Source organism: Bos javanicus, chromosome X (assembly GCF_032452875.1).
Source record: "Bos javanicus breed banteng chromosome X, ARS-OSU_banteng_1.0, whole genome shotgun sequence".
In the NCBI taxonomy this organism is placed as follows: Eukaryota; Metazoa; Chordata; class Mammalia; order Artiodactyla; family Bovidae; genus Bos; species Bos javanicus.
The window spans coordinates 18,995,982-19,016,627 of NC_083897.1; positions in this window are offsets into that span (position 1 = coordinate 18,995,982).

A 20,646-nucleotide genomic window follows, 5' to 3' on the forward strand; every position below is an offset into this window, starting at 1 on the left:
GGTCAGGTGATGGTCTTCTTCCTGGTTCATTGTTGTTGTTCAGTTGCTCGGTCACGTCTGACTCTTTGTGACCCCATGGACACCAGGCTTTCCTGTCCTTCACCATCTCCCAGAGTTTGCTCAAACTCATGTCCATTGAGTTGGTGATGCCACTCAACCATCTTGTCCTCTGTCCTCCCCTTCTCTTCCTGCCTTCAATCTTTCCAGCATCAGGGTCTTTTCCAATGATTTGGCCCTTTGCATCAGGTGGCCAGAATATTGGAGCTTCAGCTTCAGCATCAGTCCTTCCAATGAATATTCAGGGTTGATTTTCTTTAGGATTGACTGATTTCCTTGCAATCCAAGGTACTCTCAAGAGTCTTCTCCAAACCACATTTTGAAACCATCAGTTCTTTGGTGCTCAGCCTTCTTTATGGTTCAACTCTCACATCCATACATGACTACTGGAAAAAATATATATATATTTTTTGACTTTGACTCTATGGAACTTTGTTAGCAAAGTAACGTCTCTGCTTTTTAATATGATACCCTGAAGAAGGAAACGACAACCCACTCCAATATTCTTGCTTGGGAACTCCCAGACATGACTTAGTGATTAAACAACGATTAAGCAGAAAAGTTTAAATATGAAACAACAGGTTGACACTATTGAAAAAAAAGAAACAGACATAAGAGAGTAATGTAATACAGCAATGATGTTCAAAAAGCAGAGAAAGTATAATCCTAGAAAAAAGAATTATTCCCAAATAGTACAAGAAGTTAGTCATAATCTTCTTTAATACTAGTAAGAAATTTCAACTCATGGAAAAAATGAAATTAAAGGGGAGAAATTGACAACAATGAGCTGACAAAATTCTTGTGAATATAGGAAAAAATAAAGCCATTGCTGAAGTGAAACATTAGAAGCATTAGGAATCAGAATGGATGGTACAGAAGAAAAAAGGTCTGATACCAGGATATAGAACAGAAAAAAAACCCACAAAGAAATAAAAACTACTAGAAGAAGGCGACAGATAAGAAAAGGAGAGAACAAAGCACTAACCTATGGGTTGTTGTAACTCCTACCAAAATTCTCAACTGGAAATGTCATTTTTTACAAGGGGAAAATATCAGGCTGGTTTTAAAATTCTTTTCTGTAATTTTTAGTGTCAAAAGGCGTACTAATTTACCATAAACTCAGTAGATTAAACAACAGAAATTTACTGTCTTATAGTCTGGAGACTATAAGTTGGAGATAAAGGGGTTGGCAATTTTGGTTCCTTTTGAGGGCTGTGAGGTAGAATCTATTCCAGTCCTTTCTTCTAGCTTCTAATCATTTGTTGTCAATCTTTGGTGTTCCTTAGTGTAATAGGATTCTCCAGAGAAATGGAACCAATATGATGGGTGGATGGATAATGACACATAGACAGACAGATTTATTATAAAGAATTAGTTCATATGATTATGGATGCTGAGCAGTCCCAAGACCTGCAGTCAGCAAGCTGGAGACCCTGAGTCCAAAGGTCTGAGAAAGTAGGAGAGCTGATGGTTTAACTTTACAGTCTGAAAGTCAGTAGGCTCAGGCTGGAGAGTCAAGAACAGCTGATGATTCAGTCCAAATCTGAAGGTCAGAAAAGATCAAGGTCTCAGCTCAATCCAGGCAGAAGGGGTTCTCTGACTCTCTTTTTTTCTTTTATGAGAAATTCCCTCTTACTCATAGAAGGGTCAACGGTTTTGTTCTATTCAAGCCAACCACTGCTTAGATTATGACCACTCGGATTATGAAAGGCAACCTGCATTACTAAGTCTACCAAATTTAAATGTTAATCTCATCCAAAAAAACACCTTCACAGACACATCCAGAATAACGTTTGACCAAATAGCTGGGTACCCCGTAGTTCAGTAAAGTTTGATACATAATATTAACCATTGCACTTAGCTTCTGTTGCATCACTCTGATCTCTGCCTTCATCTCCACATGGTACTCTCCATGTGTACATATATGTATCCAAAGTTACCCCTTTTATAAGGACACCAAGTCATATCAGATTAGGGGGCCACCTTAGTCCAGAATGATCTCATTTTAATTATTACACCTGAAACAACCTTATTTCCAAATAAGGTCACAGTCTAAGGTACTGTGGGTTTGGATTTCAACACATGAACTGGGGGGGGGCAAAATTAAACCCATCACAGAAGGCATATCAGTGACTTTTCTCAAAGTTAGGAAAGAGGAAATACGTGACACAGAAATTGTAAAGCTTTCTAAGCAGGGTCTTGAGTTGTGCGACTCCAGAGGACAGTCTCAGAGACTGCAAGGTGAGCTGTTTCTGGAGGCACCATGCACACCTCATCCTAGGTGACAAATGCCCCCTGGAGTTACATACAATGGGCATTCTCCTGTTTTGCAGGCAACAGGAAATCTCAAACATGCACTGACACAGAAAACACAGGCACCCGTGAACCCAGCTTGCAAAACAAAATCAACCACGACCAGCTAAAGGAAAATGATTTAGGACTGGATGAACAATTATATTAAAAGGACAGTGGTACAGTGGTTGGAATTCTGTGGAATAAAAACTACCCTTTAGCCCCTTGTGGCCTGCGGTGGCGGGCATGTCAGTGTCCCCCAGCCGGGTGCGCTCCCGAGGGCGCGGTTCCGCGCGGCGCCTCGCCTCCTCTGGCGCCTAGCAGCCGACTTAGAACTGGTGCGGACCAGGGGAATCTGAAAACAACAACAACAACAAAACAAACAAACAAACAAAACTATCCTTTACTTTATAAAAGTATATACTGTTCAAATATTTTTATATTAAGCTCATTTCATACTCAAAATCCAATTTTAAAAAGTCATTTTGTTTTATTTTATACTCAAAATCCAATTTTTAAGTCACTTTGTTCAGTTCTTATTTGAGCTAATGATAGTAAATACAAGTCTCTATAATTCAGCACTATTACTGTTTCCTTCTGTTGTTGTTAGTCACTCTGCTGCTGCTGCTGCTGCTAAATCGCTTCAGTCGTGTCTGACTCTGTGTGACCCCACAGACGGCAGCCCACCAGGCTCCCCGGTCCCTGGGATTCTCCAGGCAAGAACACTGGAGTGGGTTGCCATTTCCTTCTCCAATGCATGAAAGTGAAGTCGCTCAGTCATATTGGACTCTTAGCGACCCCATGGACTGCAGCCTACCAGGCTCCTCCATCCATGGGATTTTCCAGGCAAGAGTACTGGAGTGGGGTGCCACTGCCTTCTCCGGTTAGTCACTCAGTTGTGTCCAACTCTTTGTGATCCCATGGACTGTAGCCTGGCAAGTTCCTCTGTCCATGGGATTCTCCAGGCAAGAATACTGGAGTGGGTTGCCATTTCTTCTCCATTGTTTCCTTTGAACAACATCAAATATCACCCTGACAATTTATATTTGTATACTGCTACAGAATTTAAAAAATATTTTTACAGCATCATTCTATTAATTCTCACAGCAACCTAATTTCATTGGAGCGTGTATATTATCTCTGTTTAAAATATCTTGCCTCGGGCTTCCCTAGTAGCTCAGTGGCAAAGAATCTGCCTGCCAATGCAGGGGACACAGGTTCAATCTCTGGTCTAGGGAGACCCCACGTGCCATGGAACAGCTAAGCCCGTGTGCCACAGCTACTGAGCCTATGCTCTAGAGCCCAGGAGCCACAACCACTGAGCCCATACGCCACAACTAGTGAAGCCTGCACACTCTAGAGCCTGTGCTCCCCAACACCACAACAAGAGGCCCATGCACCCCAACTAGAGAAAAGCCTGTTTAGCAGCAAAGACTCAGCAGAGCCAAAAATAAATAAATAAAATTATTTTAAAAATAATAGTGTTAGGCAAAAAAGAAGCTGGCCTTATATATCTTACCTCAGATCATCTGGCTATAAGACATGAACCCAGAATCTACCTGGTACATAATTCATTCAAATATGTTTAAAATATTTTGCTGAATTTATGACTGTGAAAGTCTTGGGTAAAATAGAAAATTTTGGCTAAAAAGAATACCCAGAAGAGTATCTTGAGATGCTAGATGTGGGTGTGGGTGGACATCAGTATATAAAAGTTAACTTTAAATCAACATCCAAACATTCTCTCTTCTGTGAGTCTTTTCTTGGTTTGGTTTTACCACGTTTTTTTACTTCTGTTGAATTGTAACCTCATTTCAAAAAATGGAACAATTTAAATAAACTCATGTTTGTTAAAGAACTGTCCATCTTTGAAATAAAACTAAATTGTCTTTAAATATGAACTTTACACAATCCTGAATCTATCTCTCCCCTGAGAATACCAAGGAAACAGTGCCTTAAATTCAGTTTTTAAATTATTTTGCCATTTTCCAGGATGTTTAAACAGTAAGATACAGGTAACTGAGGATTAAGATACAAATTCAGGGCAAAGAAATGAAGATTAGAAAGGTGGGATTTGCTACACAGGCTAGTGGGATGGATCTTTTGTGCTGTACAAACGGTGTTGGTGGGGACTTAAATTCACTGTTGTCATGGAGACCTTTGCACCTGGCTGACATCTATTTCTGCTTTATTGACTATGCCAAAGCCTTTGACTATGTGGATCACAATAAACTGGGAAATTCTGAAAGAGATGGGAATACCAGACCACGTGACCTGCCTCTTGAGAAACCTATATGCAGGTCAAGAAGCAACAGTTAGAACTGGACATGGAACAACAGACTGGTTCCAAATAGGAAAATGAGTACATCAAGGCTGTATATTGTCACCTGCTTATTTAACTTATATGCAGAGTACATCATGAGAAACGCTGGGCTGGAAGAAGCACAAGCTGGAATCAAGATTGCTGGGAGAAATATCAATAACCTCAGCTATGCAGATGACACCACCCTTATGGCAGAAAGTGAAGAGGAACTCAAAAAGCCTCTTGATGAAAGTGAAAGTGGAGAGTGAAAAAGTTGGCTTAAAGCTCAACATTCAGAAAACGAAGATCATGGCATCTGGTCCCATCACTTCATGGCAAATAGATGGGGAAACAGTGGAAACAGTGTCAGACTTTATCTTTTGGGGCTCCAAAATCACTGCAGATGGTGATTGCAGCCATGAAATTAAAAGACGCTTACTCCTTGGAAGGAAAGTTATGACCAACCTAGACAGCAAATTCAAAAGCAGAGACATTACTTTGCCAACAAAGGTCCGTCTAGTCAAGGCTATGGTTTTTCCTGTGGTCATGTATGGATGTGAGAGTTGGACTGTGAAGAAAGCTGAGCGCCGAAGAATTGATGCTTTTGAACTGTGGTGTTGGAGAAGACTCTTGAGAGTCCCTTCGACTGCAAGGAGATCCAACCAGTCCATTCTGAAGGAGATCAGTCCTGGGTGTTCACTGGAAGGACTGATGCTGAAGCTGAAACTCCAATACTTTGGCCACCTCATGCGAAGAGTTGACTCATTGGAAAAGACTCTGATGCTGGGAGGGATTGAGGGCAGGAGGAGAAGGGGACGACAGAGGATGAGATGGCTGGATGGCATCACCAACCCGATGGACATGAGTTTGGGTGAACTCCGGGAGTTGGTGATGGACAGGGAGGCCTGGCGTGCTGCGATTCATGGGGTCGCAAAGAGTCGGACACGACTGAGCAACCAAACTGAACTGAACTGAACTGACATCTATTATTTTCTTTATTGAGATGGCAATCACTTAGCTTGTGGGATCTCTGATGCATCTTGCTTTGCTTTCTCTTAAACTTTTTGTGAATGAAAGCAGACATTAAAATGTGCTAATACAGTGTCCTGACTTTGGGAGCTCTTCTTCCACTACATTCGTGATTTGTTAAGGCTCATCTGTGGTTCATTTTAGCCATGGTGTTGGGAGGAAGAAGCAGACAAGTAGGATGCCTGAAACCGCCTGCACTTTTGCCTGGGGGCCAGGAAAGTGACCTTTCATCTTTATTTGCCTAGACTATAGTTTTCAAGTGTTTAAAGACCATTTCTTTCCAGACAATACAGCAAGGGCAAAAATAAAAGTGAAAGTTATATTATTTGTTTTTTAATGTTGTTATTATGATGATTTTAGCTTTATTTTAATAATTCAAGCTGAGGGTTACGTGTAGAAAACAGTAATAATTTATTTCTCACCCCATAGCTGTCAGTTCACCTTAGTCAGTGACTCACATATTGATAAAGTAAAAGCCAAATAACCAAATTAAACAAAAAGCAGTTTTAAGAAGGATGTGCCATTTCCCATGAGCCAGTTTTATCAAAGAAACATTGTAAATATTTAGTAAATGTTTTAATAAAAATTGACAGGTTATAAATAAATACTTTAGATTTTATGAAAGTTATGAATATCCATCGTTAAATAGCAATTTATAACTCAGCAAGAAGTCATCCAACTAGTGTCAGTATATAATTTGACAATGCTTTGTTATACAGCATTTGGGACTACATTAAAGAAAGCCAATTTTTTCTTCTGCATTACTATATCAGAAGCAGAAAAAGCATCTTTCCTGTCTGTCTCTACATCTATTGTTTCAATATCAAGAATATGGTATTGTTGCAGGAAGGGGAACCCCTTCCAGGGCCTGAAAGTGGGCTCTTGTCTAACACTCAGAAGTGAATTGTCCGAGGAGACACATGTGCTGACAAAGCAAGAGATTTTATTGGGAAAGGGCACCCAGGCAGAGAGCAGTAGGGTAAGGGAACCCAGGAGAACTGCTCTGCCACATGGCTTAGTCTCAGGTTTTATGATGATGGGATTAGTTTTGGGTTGTCTTTAGCCAATCATTCTGACTCAGAGTCCTTCCTGGTGGTGCACGCCTTGTTCAGCCAAGATGGATGCCAGTGAGAAGGATTCTGGGAGGTGCTTGGACACGTGGTATCACTTTTGACCTTTCCTGAACCCTCCCTGTTGGTGGGGGCTTATTAGTTCCGTGTTCCTTACCAGGACCTCCTGTCATAAAACAACTCATGCAAATGGTGACTATGGTGCCTGGCCAGGGTGGGCGGTTTCAGTCAGTGTGCTTCCCCTAACAGTATGCAGTTGTTTTGCTTAGCAGACCTTCAACATAAATGCAAGTAAGTCAGGTCCCACAGCAGTATAATGACTTATAGTCAAATACAGGTGTGACAAAGAGAACTTTTAACACATCAAAGCAGATTCTTGCTTTTGTCCATAAAAAGGGAAACTTTTACAAGCAAATATCTAACTGTTGGTCACAGCAGAAAGCCAGACTTTTTTTTTTTTTGGTAGCTAAATTAGTCCCTGACAATAACTCTCTATAGAAAATAGTATTTTATATATTACTTTGGTAAATCTAAGTCCCATAAGTCATAGGGTAAAATTGAGGACCTTGAGACAGTTATATACTTAATAATGTAACTGTGTCACTTTCCTCAATAGCCAATGCCTACAAAATATTAATAAAATTACTCTTCTTTGCACACCCATATCACCAAGGCATAATTACTTACCCACCCTTATTTGTTGGAGTTCAGCCCACTCAAAGAGTTATCACTGGAACTTCCAAAGTGGTCTAGTGGTTAAGAATCTGCCTGCCAATTCAGGGGACATGGGTTCAATCCCTGGTCTGGGAACATCCCACATGCTACAGATCCCAACTACTGAGCCCACACTCTAGAGCCTCAACAAGAGAAGCCTGTTTGCAGGCAGCTAGGGAAGCCAGAGCATGGCAAGGAAGACCCAGCACAGCCAAAATAAAAAATAAATACAGAAGTATATTTTTTAAGAGTGTTTCCATTAAATATTTCTGAGCATTGAGAGTGGGACCTGCTCACCTGTGCTCTGGAACATGCTGCTTCGTGGCTTGCCTGGACTTCTATTGTCCCTAGGCCTCTGGTGCTGTTGATAAGGCAGAGAGGTGCCTGATCTTCTGAAAACAGCTGTCATTCCTCCACTGTGCATGGTCATTCATCCTCCAATTCCAAGTTGTGGGACAAGTCGCTGCTCTGTTGAGTTTCTCACAGCACACATTACAGGGAGCTGAGTGTTGTAAAGACCTTGATAGTGGCTTAGGGAATACCCCCATGAAGAAAACAGCTTATATTCACTCCCAGACATGGCTGCTCACTGACCACGAGCCTGGTTCAAGCAGCCCAGTTCAGCCTTGAGGTGGGGAGCACTGGCATGCCACATCACCACACCCCAGAACCCAGAACATTTTGCCACAGAAAAAGAAGGAATTCTTTCCCCCTGAAAACAACTCCTTTTCTGCCTCTGGATGATGGAGCTAATACATTCATTTTCCTTAGAGGGAACCCCATGCCCATCTCCACGGAATGGACTCTGGATGCTATGGCCTAAACAAGACCATTCACAATACACAGCATTTGGCCAATGTTTGGCCTATTCTCAATTTAAATTACACCACAAAGGCCTCCTATAGTCCAATTCTATAGTCCAGTGCTGTCTATTGTGATGGTCTTGTTCAGGCCAGGTTATCTGGGATCAATGAAGTCTAATTTCTAGCCACAGGTTTTCCTTTAGTGACAAGTCAAGGTAAGATCAGATCTCTTATGCTCCCCAATTTGTGAAAACTGTTCAGAACATTTATGGACATCTTTCAAACTCAACAATGATCTCAGGCATAGGACGCATCTTGTCTATGTGTGACTCTGCCAAGGTATAATCTATTTTTAAATACACCAGTTTATTTTACTAAACAACACAAAATCTTGTCTGCAGTACCTTCTGGATTCATACTTGCCTACTGTCTGAATGACTGCTAAGACTCACCAAATTGATCCCACCCTAAAAAAAAGGAAGGCTTCTGTAAAATCAAATTCCATTTGTCAATGTAAAATGCTGGAACTGTAATCTTTATAAATGTGGCATTCCAGCTTAAAAAATTCCAAGATACCGGCCCCAACAGGCCCCTCACGCGTGACAGAACCATAAGGTTCTAATTATTTCATAATATAAGCCAGTCATACCAGAAGAATGACTGTATGCTCCAAAGGGGACTTTAACAAGACTGAGCAACCTAAAAATGTGTCTATAAACTTACTTCTAAAAATGTGTCTATAAACTTACTTTTGTTGAAGTAGTTGATTTTTGGATGTGTAAGTCAATTTTTATAAGTTTATACTATCAGATCAAATATTTGATCAAGTTTTATGGAAAAAAATGGCCTTTTAAAGTTTTGTCATATATTTCTGTACTGTAAATTAAATATTTTTTATTTTATTTGTTTCAAAAAAGCAACCAAATGGAAACTTCTATTTATAATAAGGAAACTAGCTTCACTCTCTTTCAGGTCATTCATTTCATTTAATGCAATTTTAATCAAGGTTTTTTTTTACTCACATCTATTTGCATAAAAATCTTTTTTGCATAAGAATCTTTAAAAAATCTTTTTACTAATCTCTGAGACAGTGAACTGAAAGTTCCTTAGTACTTACTCATTGGTATGCTGGTAAATAGTTGCCAACTGGCTCTCAATATATATATATATGAAGGCCCTGATTTGTAATGTTTGCCAATTTTCATCATATAAATACTTTCACTTTGGTCAATTTCAACCCACCAGCATCACGTCAGTAAATATACAATCAGTTCTTGGCCATTGTGAAGTGGTACACTCTCCAAAACTAGTGTCAACTAGTTCCAGCACTTTGTAAGATCCACTCTCTCACTTCCCAGAATAAAACTAAAAACACTCACAAATATATCAATTTCTGCAAGTAGAGGGTACAGGGTGTGTATATTGTTATTGTTAAGAGATAATCTGTTTTTTTTTTATGACAGCAATTCTGATCTATTGCTGATTTATGGGACAAGAAACACAGTTTTCTTCCTTTGTTCTCTTAAGATTGTTCAGTCCGCACAGAAGAATATCTGCAGATGAGATGGGAAAAAGTATTTTTTCAAAATACTAGTCATTTTTAAGTACACTCTTCCCTTTAAATTTAGGCTATATGCAATGGACATGAGTGTGAGTAGGTTCCAGGAGTTGGTGATGGACAGGGAAGCCTGGCATGCTGTAGTCCATGGCGTCACAAGGAGCTGGACACGACTGAGCGACTGAACTGAACTGATTTTTCTCTTGTAACAATGGAGTCAGAAAGCAAAACTAAATGGTTTTTCAGTTATTGAAAAGCATCATCTTTCTAAAAACATAATTGAATCTTCAAAAAATGAAAATCAGAGCTACCAAATGATTCAGCAATCCCACTTCTGGGTATAATCCAAACAACTGAAAGCAGGGTCTCAACAAGATATTTGCACATCCATGCTCACAGCAGCATTATTCACAATAGCCAAGGAGAGGAAGCCACCTAAATGTCCATCAGTGGATGAATGGATAAAACAAAATGTGATGTATCACATAGTGGAATATTACTCAGCCCTTAAAAAGGAAGGAAATCCTGTTGCATGCTGCAACATGGATAAAACTTGAGGACAATATGCTAATGAAATAAACCAGTCAGAAAAAAGCAAATACTGTATGACGATTCCACTTATATGGAGTATTTAAAGTAGCCATATTCATAGAAACAGAAAGTAGAATAGTGGTTACCGTGGGCTGGGGGAAGGGACAAATGGAGCATGAATATAGAGTTGTTCAATGAATATAGAGTTTCAATTTTGCAAGGTAAAAATTCTGGAGATATATTGCACAGCAGTGTGAATATACTTAACACTGGTGAATTGTACATTTAAAAATGGTTAAGAGGACAAAATTTATATTGAGTTTTTTACCACAATTTTTAAAAAGGTGACTGAAATATTATGATTTGTAGTGCTCTAGTTCTTTTTCTAATCCATCAGTCTTCAGGAAGACAAGGTACCAAGTTCATGGAGAGAGTTTGGTCTCTGGAAATTTGGGTTGGACATAATTTGGTTGTCATTATGGCTGCACTGTGTGGAGGCAAGGGGATATATCTAAAGGAAAAAAACAAGTCAAAGTGTCAAGTGGGCCATCACTTGAGCTGTGGACTTTGGGGCTTATACAGAGAGGAAGAAACTGCCAGAAATGGAACAGGACTGAAATAGGAGGGGTCAGAAGATAGCAAATGCTCAAAGTCAAGAGATATCAGAACTTGAAATAATTCTCTTGTAAGCAGTAGGACAGTTTACATGATTCCTACCACTGTAATAGGAATATGTGAATTATCCCACACAAAATGAGCACACTTTTATCCCACATACTTAATTCAAGCTCATTTGAACTCTGGTCTTTATTTTTTGACCCAATAAATTTATTTAGATTATAAATGGGTCAATGCTAACTAACAACTTTTGGGTTTCGTTTTGCATGATTTTAAAAAATGTATTTTCTGTCACATATTTTACAGTGCATTTCAAACTCCCATTACCCATAATTTAATTTATACACTAGAATACATTCATATATTTATTCATCTTTTAACCCATCAGCCTGTGTTAAGCCCTATGATTGATATCAAGATAAGTAAAGTCTTCAATTAATCTATTAGAAGAGACAGACATATATACAAATAATTATTAAACATAGACAAATAGGTGTTTTAAAGAATATCACAGAAACCTGAATATTTGAGTGTAAATTATACTCAGGGACTGAATTATCTTTGCCAATAATTTATTTAACACAGGTTCACTGTGGGGATTATAATAATTTCACAAGCCAATAGAATATAGACCAAAAAAAAGTCTCTTAATAAGCCAGTGAAGAAATTATATACTCCTAACCAATATTAGATTAATCACACTATGGTTCCAGGCACCAGGGAGATGAAAGGAATAAAGTCCAAATTCAGTTGAGTCGCACCTTTCTTCTACAAGTTGGATTTTCTACAAGTAAGCTAAGGCAACCAAGGACAGACATTCAGCTGCCCCCGCCCCTGCAGCTGGGAGGGAAGTTGCCATGGGAGCTGGCAAGTTGATCTCTTTCTAGGGGGTCGCTGCAGGGTTTTCACCATTCCAAGCAGAGTCCTTCCCTTCCTCCATCTCCTCAAGGTTTCCAGAGAACTATTTAGATCAGCAAAGAGTCGCCTTGCCCAGACTGAACACCCTCAAGTTACTGTTCACACCTCTTGGTGAAAGTGAAATGACTTTTGCAGCCCCCTGGACTATACAGTCCATGGAATTCTCCAGGCCAGAATACTGGAGTGGGTAGCTTTTCCCCTTCTCCAGGGGATCTTCCCAACCCAGGGATCAAATCCAGAATCCAGGTCTCCCATATTGCAGGTGGATTCTTTACCAGCTGAGCCACAAGGGCAGCCCAAGAATACTCGAGTGGGTGGCCTATCCCTTCACCGGGGGAACTTTCCTACCTAGGAATCAAACCGGGGTCTCCTGCATTGCAGGCAGGTTCTTTACCAACTGAGCTATCAGGGAAGGCCTTGGTATTTAAAGTTTAAATGTCCCCAGCCATAGTCCCTCCTCCACGTGTTAACAATAAACTCCCAGCAGTGCTGCTGCTGCTGCTGCTGCTAAGTCGCTTCAGTCGTGTCCGACTCTGTGCGACCCCATTGACGGCAGCTCACCAGGCTCCTCCGTTCTTGGGATTTTCCAGGCAAGAACACTGGAGTGGGGTGCCATTGCCTTCTCTGCCCAGCAGTGTTAAAGCTGAACTATTCAGTGCTTATAGTCAACCACAGATATCAGTGATGACACACTTCCTTAATGTAAACAGCTTCTCTCTTAGATCAAAACAAGTGGGTTGGAAATCATATTAACAAACACACAGCACTGGAGAGGGAGCTCTTAATTCAAAAGAAGTTTATTAAGAAAAGCAGGAAAGTGAAGGAGGTTGAAGAATTGGTACAAAATTCAGAAATCGAAACAGAAGAATATGAACTAAAGAATATGATGATGACTGGAACTGTGAGAAAATGTGCCAGGTACAGGGAATCAGTTGTCTGCCTGTACCTGAGAAGCCCGCGCAGTGAGAGAGGAAAATGAAAGTGTGGGTTGAGTCAAAATCTGAGTGTTTAGAAACCTGCACTTGATTCTTTAGGCAGGAAGGAACCACTGAAAGTTTCTGAGTCATTTAAAACTGTTCATATTAAGTAGGAACATTATTGGCAACAATTTGATGAATGTATTAGAGGTAAAGGGAAACTATTACGGGCCAGCAAGCTACAAGGCAATCCAAATACAATATCCCAGTTAGAGGTCTATCAGTGTGGTCCAGGTGAAGGATGATGAGAACCCCAACTAGGTTGATGACTATGTGAAAAGAAGCAGGACACAGTTCAGTTTTAAGATTTAATGAAAACAATTTTTTGGACAAAGGTTAGCAATTCATTAGATTTGAGGATTTAGAAGTGGAAAATGACTCGGAAATCAATTACTAGCCTCGGTGGCTGACATGGTGGGTATTTATTTAGCTGAAGTAGTGCACAGAGAAGGAGAAACAGTTTTTGAGTTTAAGGTAATAGAGTAAGCTTTGGACAGATTTAAGGTGTTTGGGAGACATGAGTGAGGCAATACCTACCAAGCAGTTAAACAAAGGTATTATTCATAGAGGGCTTACTATGTGTTGGGCACTTTGCTAAGCCCTTGACATGCATTATATTGCTTAAAACTTACAATAGCTTTACAAGGCTTCTTTTGTCATCATCTTCCCTGGTAGTTCAGCGGGTCAAGAAACCACCTGCAATTCAGGAAACCCCGGCTCGATTTCGAGGTCGGGAAGATCCCTTGGAGAAGGGATAGACTACCCACTCAAGTATTCTCTGGCTTCCCTGGTGGCTCAGACGGTAAAGAATCTGCCTGCAATGCAGGAGACCTGGGCTCGATCCCTGGGTTGGGAAGATCCCCTGGAGGAGGGCATGGCAACCTATTCCAGTATTCTTGCCTAGAGAATCTCCACGAACAGAGGAGCCTGGTGGGCTATGGTCCATGGGGTCACAATCGTGTCCGACTCCTTGTGAGTCGGACACGACTGGTGTCCGACTCCTTCAGACACGACTGAGCGACTAAGCACAGTGCTCTATGATAGATTTTTTTTAAAAGAGCCTTAGAAAAGTTAAGTAACTTCCTCTGAGCCACACAACTTGCTAGTACTGAGTCAGTTTATATATACCTAAGCAATCCTAAGAACCTGGCTGCCAATGCAGGAAACGTTAAGAGATGTGGGTTTGATTCCTTGGTTGGGAAGATCCCCTGGAAGAGGGCATGGCAACCCACTCCAGTATTCTTGCTGGGACAATCCCATGGACAAAGGAGCCTGGTAGGCTACTGTCTATAGGGTTGCAAAGAGTTGGACACAACTGAAACGACTTAGCACACACAGCAGTCTTATTTTATAGCTCACCGCATTGGCCACTGCCCTATATCAGCTCCCTAAAATGTAGATTTGGGGCTTGGGAGAGAATCAGGGCTAACAAAGTAGATTTGGAAGTTTATTCCACAAGCCTGTATTGAACTCTTGCCAAGGTCCAAGCACAGTGCTCTGAGTTGTAAGCACATGAATACCATCAGTATGACCCTAGAGTGGAAATTAAAACAGTGGACTGAATCAATGAGTGTGAGCAATAGGAAGAGAAGAGGCTCAAAGTTGGGCACATGAATAGGTAACACTCAAGAAGAGGGACAATAAGTAACAGTCCCTCTGTATCCCTCCATATCTGTAGGTTCTGCATTCACAATTACAGAGGGCTAACTGCACCAGACCATTTTATATAAAGGTGGATTTTGGTCTCCACAGGGCTCCTGGAATCAATCTTCCTCAGATAGAGGGTTGACTGTATAGTTACTAAGGTTTTGATAAGTTTACAAACTTACGATAATTACACACAGTATTCACTTTTCCTACAAGCATTATATGTGAACTAAGAATTGACTTCACCCTCCCAAATTGTGTGCTGGGCCTTCAGCCTTTTGATTAGCTTTGTTATTTGTTGGTTGGTTTTTTTATGATCAATTTTAGGGTACCAGACAATCACAAAATTCTCTAAAAGTTGAAATTGTTTGTGCCAATGAATAGGAAGGGATATTCTTATTCTGTCCCAAATACAGAATGTGCTGTGCTATGCTCAGTCCCTTCAGTCATATCCCAACTCTTTTGCAACCCTACAGACTGTAACCCACCAGGATCCTCTGTCCATGGGATTTCTCCAGGCAAGAGTACTTGAGCATCAGTTCTTTGGCACTCAGTTTTCTTTATGGTCCAACTCTCACATTCATATATGACTACTGGAAAAACCACAGCTTTGACTAGATGGACCTTTGTCAGCAAAGTAATGTCTCTGCTTTTAATATGCTGTCTAGGTTGGCCATAGCTTTTTTTTTTTTTTTGGATAAGAAGATATGTTTCTCACTCTCAATGAGGTAACAGAATTCTCACAGACTCTTGCTCCTCTTTTATGTTTTGCACTATTTTACATATATTATCTCTACTTCCCAGCTTTTATGATACCGTGGAATAGAGGAAAAAATAACATGATGGCATGTTATAAGAAGTAACTGGTCAAACTCAGAATGTGGGAGATTCTTTAAGAATAAAAATCTCATTCCTTTTTTAAAATTTTTATTCATTTTTAATTGGAAGAAAAAAAAACTCATTCTAAAACCAAATCAATAAAAAAGGGTGTCAGGAGCAAATGACTGAATGCATGAAAGAGAGGCAAAAAGCAAAGTAACTATGTGGGTGTTATTTGGATCTTCATTTGAACAAAACAAATACGAGAAATTTGAATATAAACTTGGGACTTAAATGATATTAGGTGATTTCCATTAATTGGCCAGGGAATCACTATTGATTGGGATATGGCATATTCTTACAAAAAAGTGATGCATAATGCAGTGGTCATGAGTAAAATAACATAATATCCTGGATTTGTTTTGAAATACTTTGTCAAAAGAAGCCAAATGTTCATCAGCAGATGAATAGATAAAAAATATGTGGTATGTATATACAATGGAATATTATTTAACCATGGTAGAGGAAGTTATCTTTCCATTTGTGACAGCATGGATGGCTTTGAGCACGTTATGCTAAGTGAGATTAAGCCTGAGAGAGAAAGACAGCTATGGTATGGTATCACTTATATGTAGAATCTAAAAAAGTGAAACTTGTGGAAAACAGTAAAACTGTGGATATGAGGGAATGGAAGGGGATTAAGAGTGATGGTGTTTAAGTGTACAAACTTATAACAGGTAGTAAATAAGCCATATAGATCTAATGCACAGTATAATGAATACAGACAATAATATTGTACTATAGTTGTATAATGTGATAAAATATAGTCACATACATTATAAGTTATAAATGTATATAATCTTAAACTTGAATGATGATACATGTCATATTTATTGAATTAAAATTTTTAAATTGATTTTCAAAAAAGAAAGGAAAAAAAAATCAAGGGAGGGATAAATGAAACAAGGTGGTCAAATGTTGACAATTATTGAATCTGGGGAACAGATCCAGGAAGCTCGTTAAACTTAACTTTTAAAAATTATGAATGTTTGAATTTTTATAGTGAAAAATTAAAAATTAATTGAAAGCAAGTTAATGAATTAAACAGTAATCATGCAATCACCCAGGCTCTCATTTTATTTTTGGCTGCCACTAGGCCCATAGGACACTGGAGCATTAACTAGACAAGGACAGGGAAAACTGATTCTCCTTTTCTGAGAATCATTTTGAGACTCATAAGGTATCCATAGACATGTTTCAGGAGAGTCTGAATTCTATGTAATTATACACTAAATTTTATTTGAAATTGTTTCTAGGGAGGTGGTTTATAGGTTTCACTGCATTCTCAAAGTCATTAATGATTCACAAAAGTTTAAGATATACTACATTAGAGAGTTTACAAAGCCTTTTCCAGGTTTAAAATTCTACAAACCTGAAGGGGATGAGAACATGCCACTCTAAATATGCCACTTTGGCATAAGAATTATTGTGTGTGTGTGTGTGTGTGTGTGTGTGTGTGCCCAATTCTTTGCAACTCCATGAACTGCAGCCCACCAGACTCCTCTGTCCATGGGATTTCCCAGGCAAGAATACTGAAGTGGGTTGCCATTTCCTCCTCCAGGGGATCTTCCCAAAACCTGCATCTCCTGCATTGGCAGGTGGATTCTTTACCACTGAGCCACTTGGGGACCCCAAGAATTATTTTGAGTTTCAGGCAATTGAGAAAAAGCAAATACAGGAAGAGCTCTTTGCCTTTCTCCTATGTGACTAAAGCAGGACATACTTTTTCCTTTCGAAGGTGTCCCTTCTCCTCTAGTACTAGGAGGGGGAAAACAACCCTTATCACTGGACATGAAACATGGCATTGAGATGAGTCTGCGCACACAGAAAAGAACTCCTTACTGAAATACCCATATAATTTCCCATATATTTACCTTCCTCCAATTTACTGCCCCTAGAAGCCCAACACCGCCCTCCAACTTTCCTTTGTCTAGCCACTTCTTCATAATTTATCTCCTTTTGTTTCCATGGTATATAAACTGTCAAGTCTAACAGCTTCCTGGATTTTTCACTTTCTTTCTGTCAAACCTTTGTGCACATATAATTAAAATAAGTTTGCATGCATTTTCTCCTGTTAATTTTGCTTTTATCAGTTTAATTTCTATATCCCAGTTACAGAACATAAGAGAGTAAAGTTTTTTTCCTCTACCAACCCATATAAGAACAAGAAATGTAATTGTCCTATAAGAAAGACTCCCCGCACAGTGGAAAGGACTCTAGATTTCATGAACAACTCATTTAGAATGCATTTATGTTCTTATCTTTCAATAATGCTTAAGTGCCATCAGATATATTTTAATGAAATCGCAGATACTAGACCAGTTCAATCACTAACAAATGGCGGTATATCAATGTAATTTTCTCTTTTGTAGATGCTTATCAATGTCACCCAAAAGTCTGTATCGTAAAATCTCACCTTTAAAAGTTTTGTTTCCCAAAAGCTCTTAAGAAGTGGGAAGCATTACAGCAATAAAAATCCCCTGGCTAAATAGGAGAGGGAACTATAATGTGTTTAAGTGCCATTATCTTATTGACTGTGAAGAAAAAACATATTCTAGATAAGACCTGAGGTTTCTCTAAGCCAGAAATTGGATCATGAAGGCGGTAGCTTGTCAATGCAGTTCTATTTGCTACTGTATTGTGCTCTTATCCTACCTTTTTAAAAAAGTAAAATACTTTTGCAGGATAACTGAAATATGTTGTATAATGGCTTTATTAAAAAGCCTGGAGCAGTGCAGCCAATAGTAGCAGCCTGGTTTAAATTCAAAGACAAAATTACTATCCAACTGCTCATCATCTAGTGTTATAGTTAATAATCATGCTTTACACCCTGCATAGATTCCTAGTCATCATTTTCCTGTTCTTGTTTTAGTCAAGCCTGATGATGAACCAGTGCAGAGCAGATAGTGTGTGCATGTGTCTGGGTGTATTAGTGAGGGTCACTTATTTCTGTTAAAAGTCTGTATTAGCTATTGCAACAATAATGTCCCAAACTCAGTGGTCTCTATGATAATAAGCATTTATTTGTACATTTACAATTCTGCACATTGCTCATGAGCTAGGGTTTGTCAGTTCTTGCCTAGGGAGCCATGTTGCAGATATGAGTTGTCTGGGTTTGGCTCCAGCTGCAGGCTGGATTCAGATCAGCTGTGTGCTGTCATTCTGGGCCTAGGATGAACTGGGTATGCATTTTGCATGGTGGATCACCAGAACATCAGAGGCACTTACTCACATCACATACTTTCACATCCCATTGACTGTATCAAGTCATTTGGCCAATCCCAAGGCTTTTTAAGTCTTTAAAATGCACCAAAGGACTTCCCTGGTGGTCCAGCGGCTAAAACTCTGCGCTTCTGATGCAGGGGGCCCGTGTTCAATCCCTGGTCAGGGAACTAGATCCCAAGTGCCACAGCTAAGACACGGTGTAGCCAAATATTTTTTTTAAATGCACCAAGCTTTTTTCTGCTTCAAGATCTTTGCATATATCATCCCCTCTACTCAATATGGTCTTCCCTGACACCTAACCTAACATGGTCCCCATCACCACTATTATATCACTTTCAGAGCAGCCTATTTCTTCCTTCCCAGTCCATCATAATTTTTACTTTCATGATTACCTAAGTGATCATATTTACCTTTCACATTAGATCAACAGTGTCATTGACCAAAAAAAGGCTAAGCCACAACCTCTTTTTTTCCCTCAGCTTTGCACTGGGTGTATTGTATCCAGCCTGTTATTTTTAAAAGGCTGGTTGAATGAATTAAGTGAAAACCATTAGACCCCTGCAGGGAGAATTTCCACTTTTCAAATGTACTGAGTTTGCAAGGTTGGTGACAGACAAGCATGATTGATTCCCAGTACTATATATTTGTTAAAAGGCCTCTGTCCTTTTCAAAATCACTTGACTTTTCTGTGCCTATGTTTACTAACCCTGTACTCCCTATCTCTGACTGTGCTTTTGAGGATTAAATGAGATTGTGGATTTAAGCTCCTAGCCCGATGCTGTGAGGATGTATCTGTCAAAATTCATGACCATTTTGCTCTCTTCACCCCACTCCCTGACAGCAGAGCCCCAGTCCCATTCTCATACCAAATGGCCACCATTTTAGAGCATTTGTCATACATTCTGGTTAATGTAGTAGAAATAGTGCTCTTAGATACTATAAGAAAGTAATATGATGTGTGGAACTTGAAACTAATGAACAGTGTCCTAACTGATATTCTGTTTACATGTCTATTTCACATATGTTTCCCTTGAGTCTGAAATAGATGTAATTTTTACAGGCAAAAAAAGGAATTGTAAAGATTATAGAGATGAAATTCTAAGGGTGAATAGCATCAGCAAGAATAATGCAAAAGGAAGCCATGAAGCATGTTTTAAGAGTAATGCATGTCACCTGTGAATGAAGAATTTGCTGGTCCTAGTCACTAGGCATAGAATATAGTGAGTCCAAGGTGTTGCTCCAGAGATGGCAGGTGAAAAGTTGTTTATGACAGTTGAGTTTGAGCTCCAGATAGACTGCAGCAGGTGACTGGTTACACATTTAAGGAATGTAGGCCGCACACCTGGGTGAGAGTAGACATTTGAAATTCAGATTTTAAGTGGCATCTGATACCATCTATAAGTGTGACCACTTGAACATTTGCACTTGGGTCTCAATGCTTATAGGGCTTCAGAACCACTTGAAGAGCTACCTTTATTTTTTTAATATTTATTTATTTACTTATTTTTGGCTGTGCTGGGCTCATTGTTTTCATTGTTGCATGCAGGCTGTCTCTGGTTGTGCCAAGTGAGGGCTACTCTGTAGTTGTGGCACATGGGCTTCTCATTGCAATGGTTTCTCTTGTTGTGGAGCACAGGCTCAAGGGCATGCAGGCCTCAGCAGTTGTGGCACATGGGTTCTAGAGCACAGGCTCGATAGTTGGGGTACATGGGCTTAGTTGTCTCGTGGCACATGGGATATTTCTGAACCAGGGATCAAACCTATGTCCCCTGCATTGGCAGGTGGATTCTTAACCACTGGACTACCAGGGAAGTCCAGAGCTAACTTTAAGATGTAGTGAATGGAGTGAATGTGTCTATGACTGTATCAAAAAGGTGAAATATACAATCTGATTTTTATTTCTGATATGGGGTGTTTTTAAGTGGGGGTGAAAATGTCCTAAAATTAAGATTGTGGCAATGGTTGAATACCACTGCACATATACTACAAACCACTGAATTGTACACTTGAATTGGGTGAATTGTAT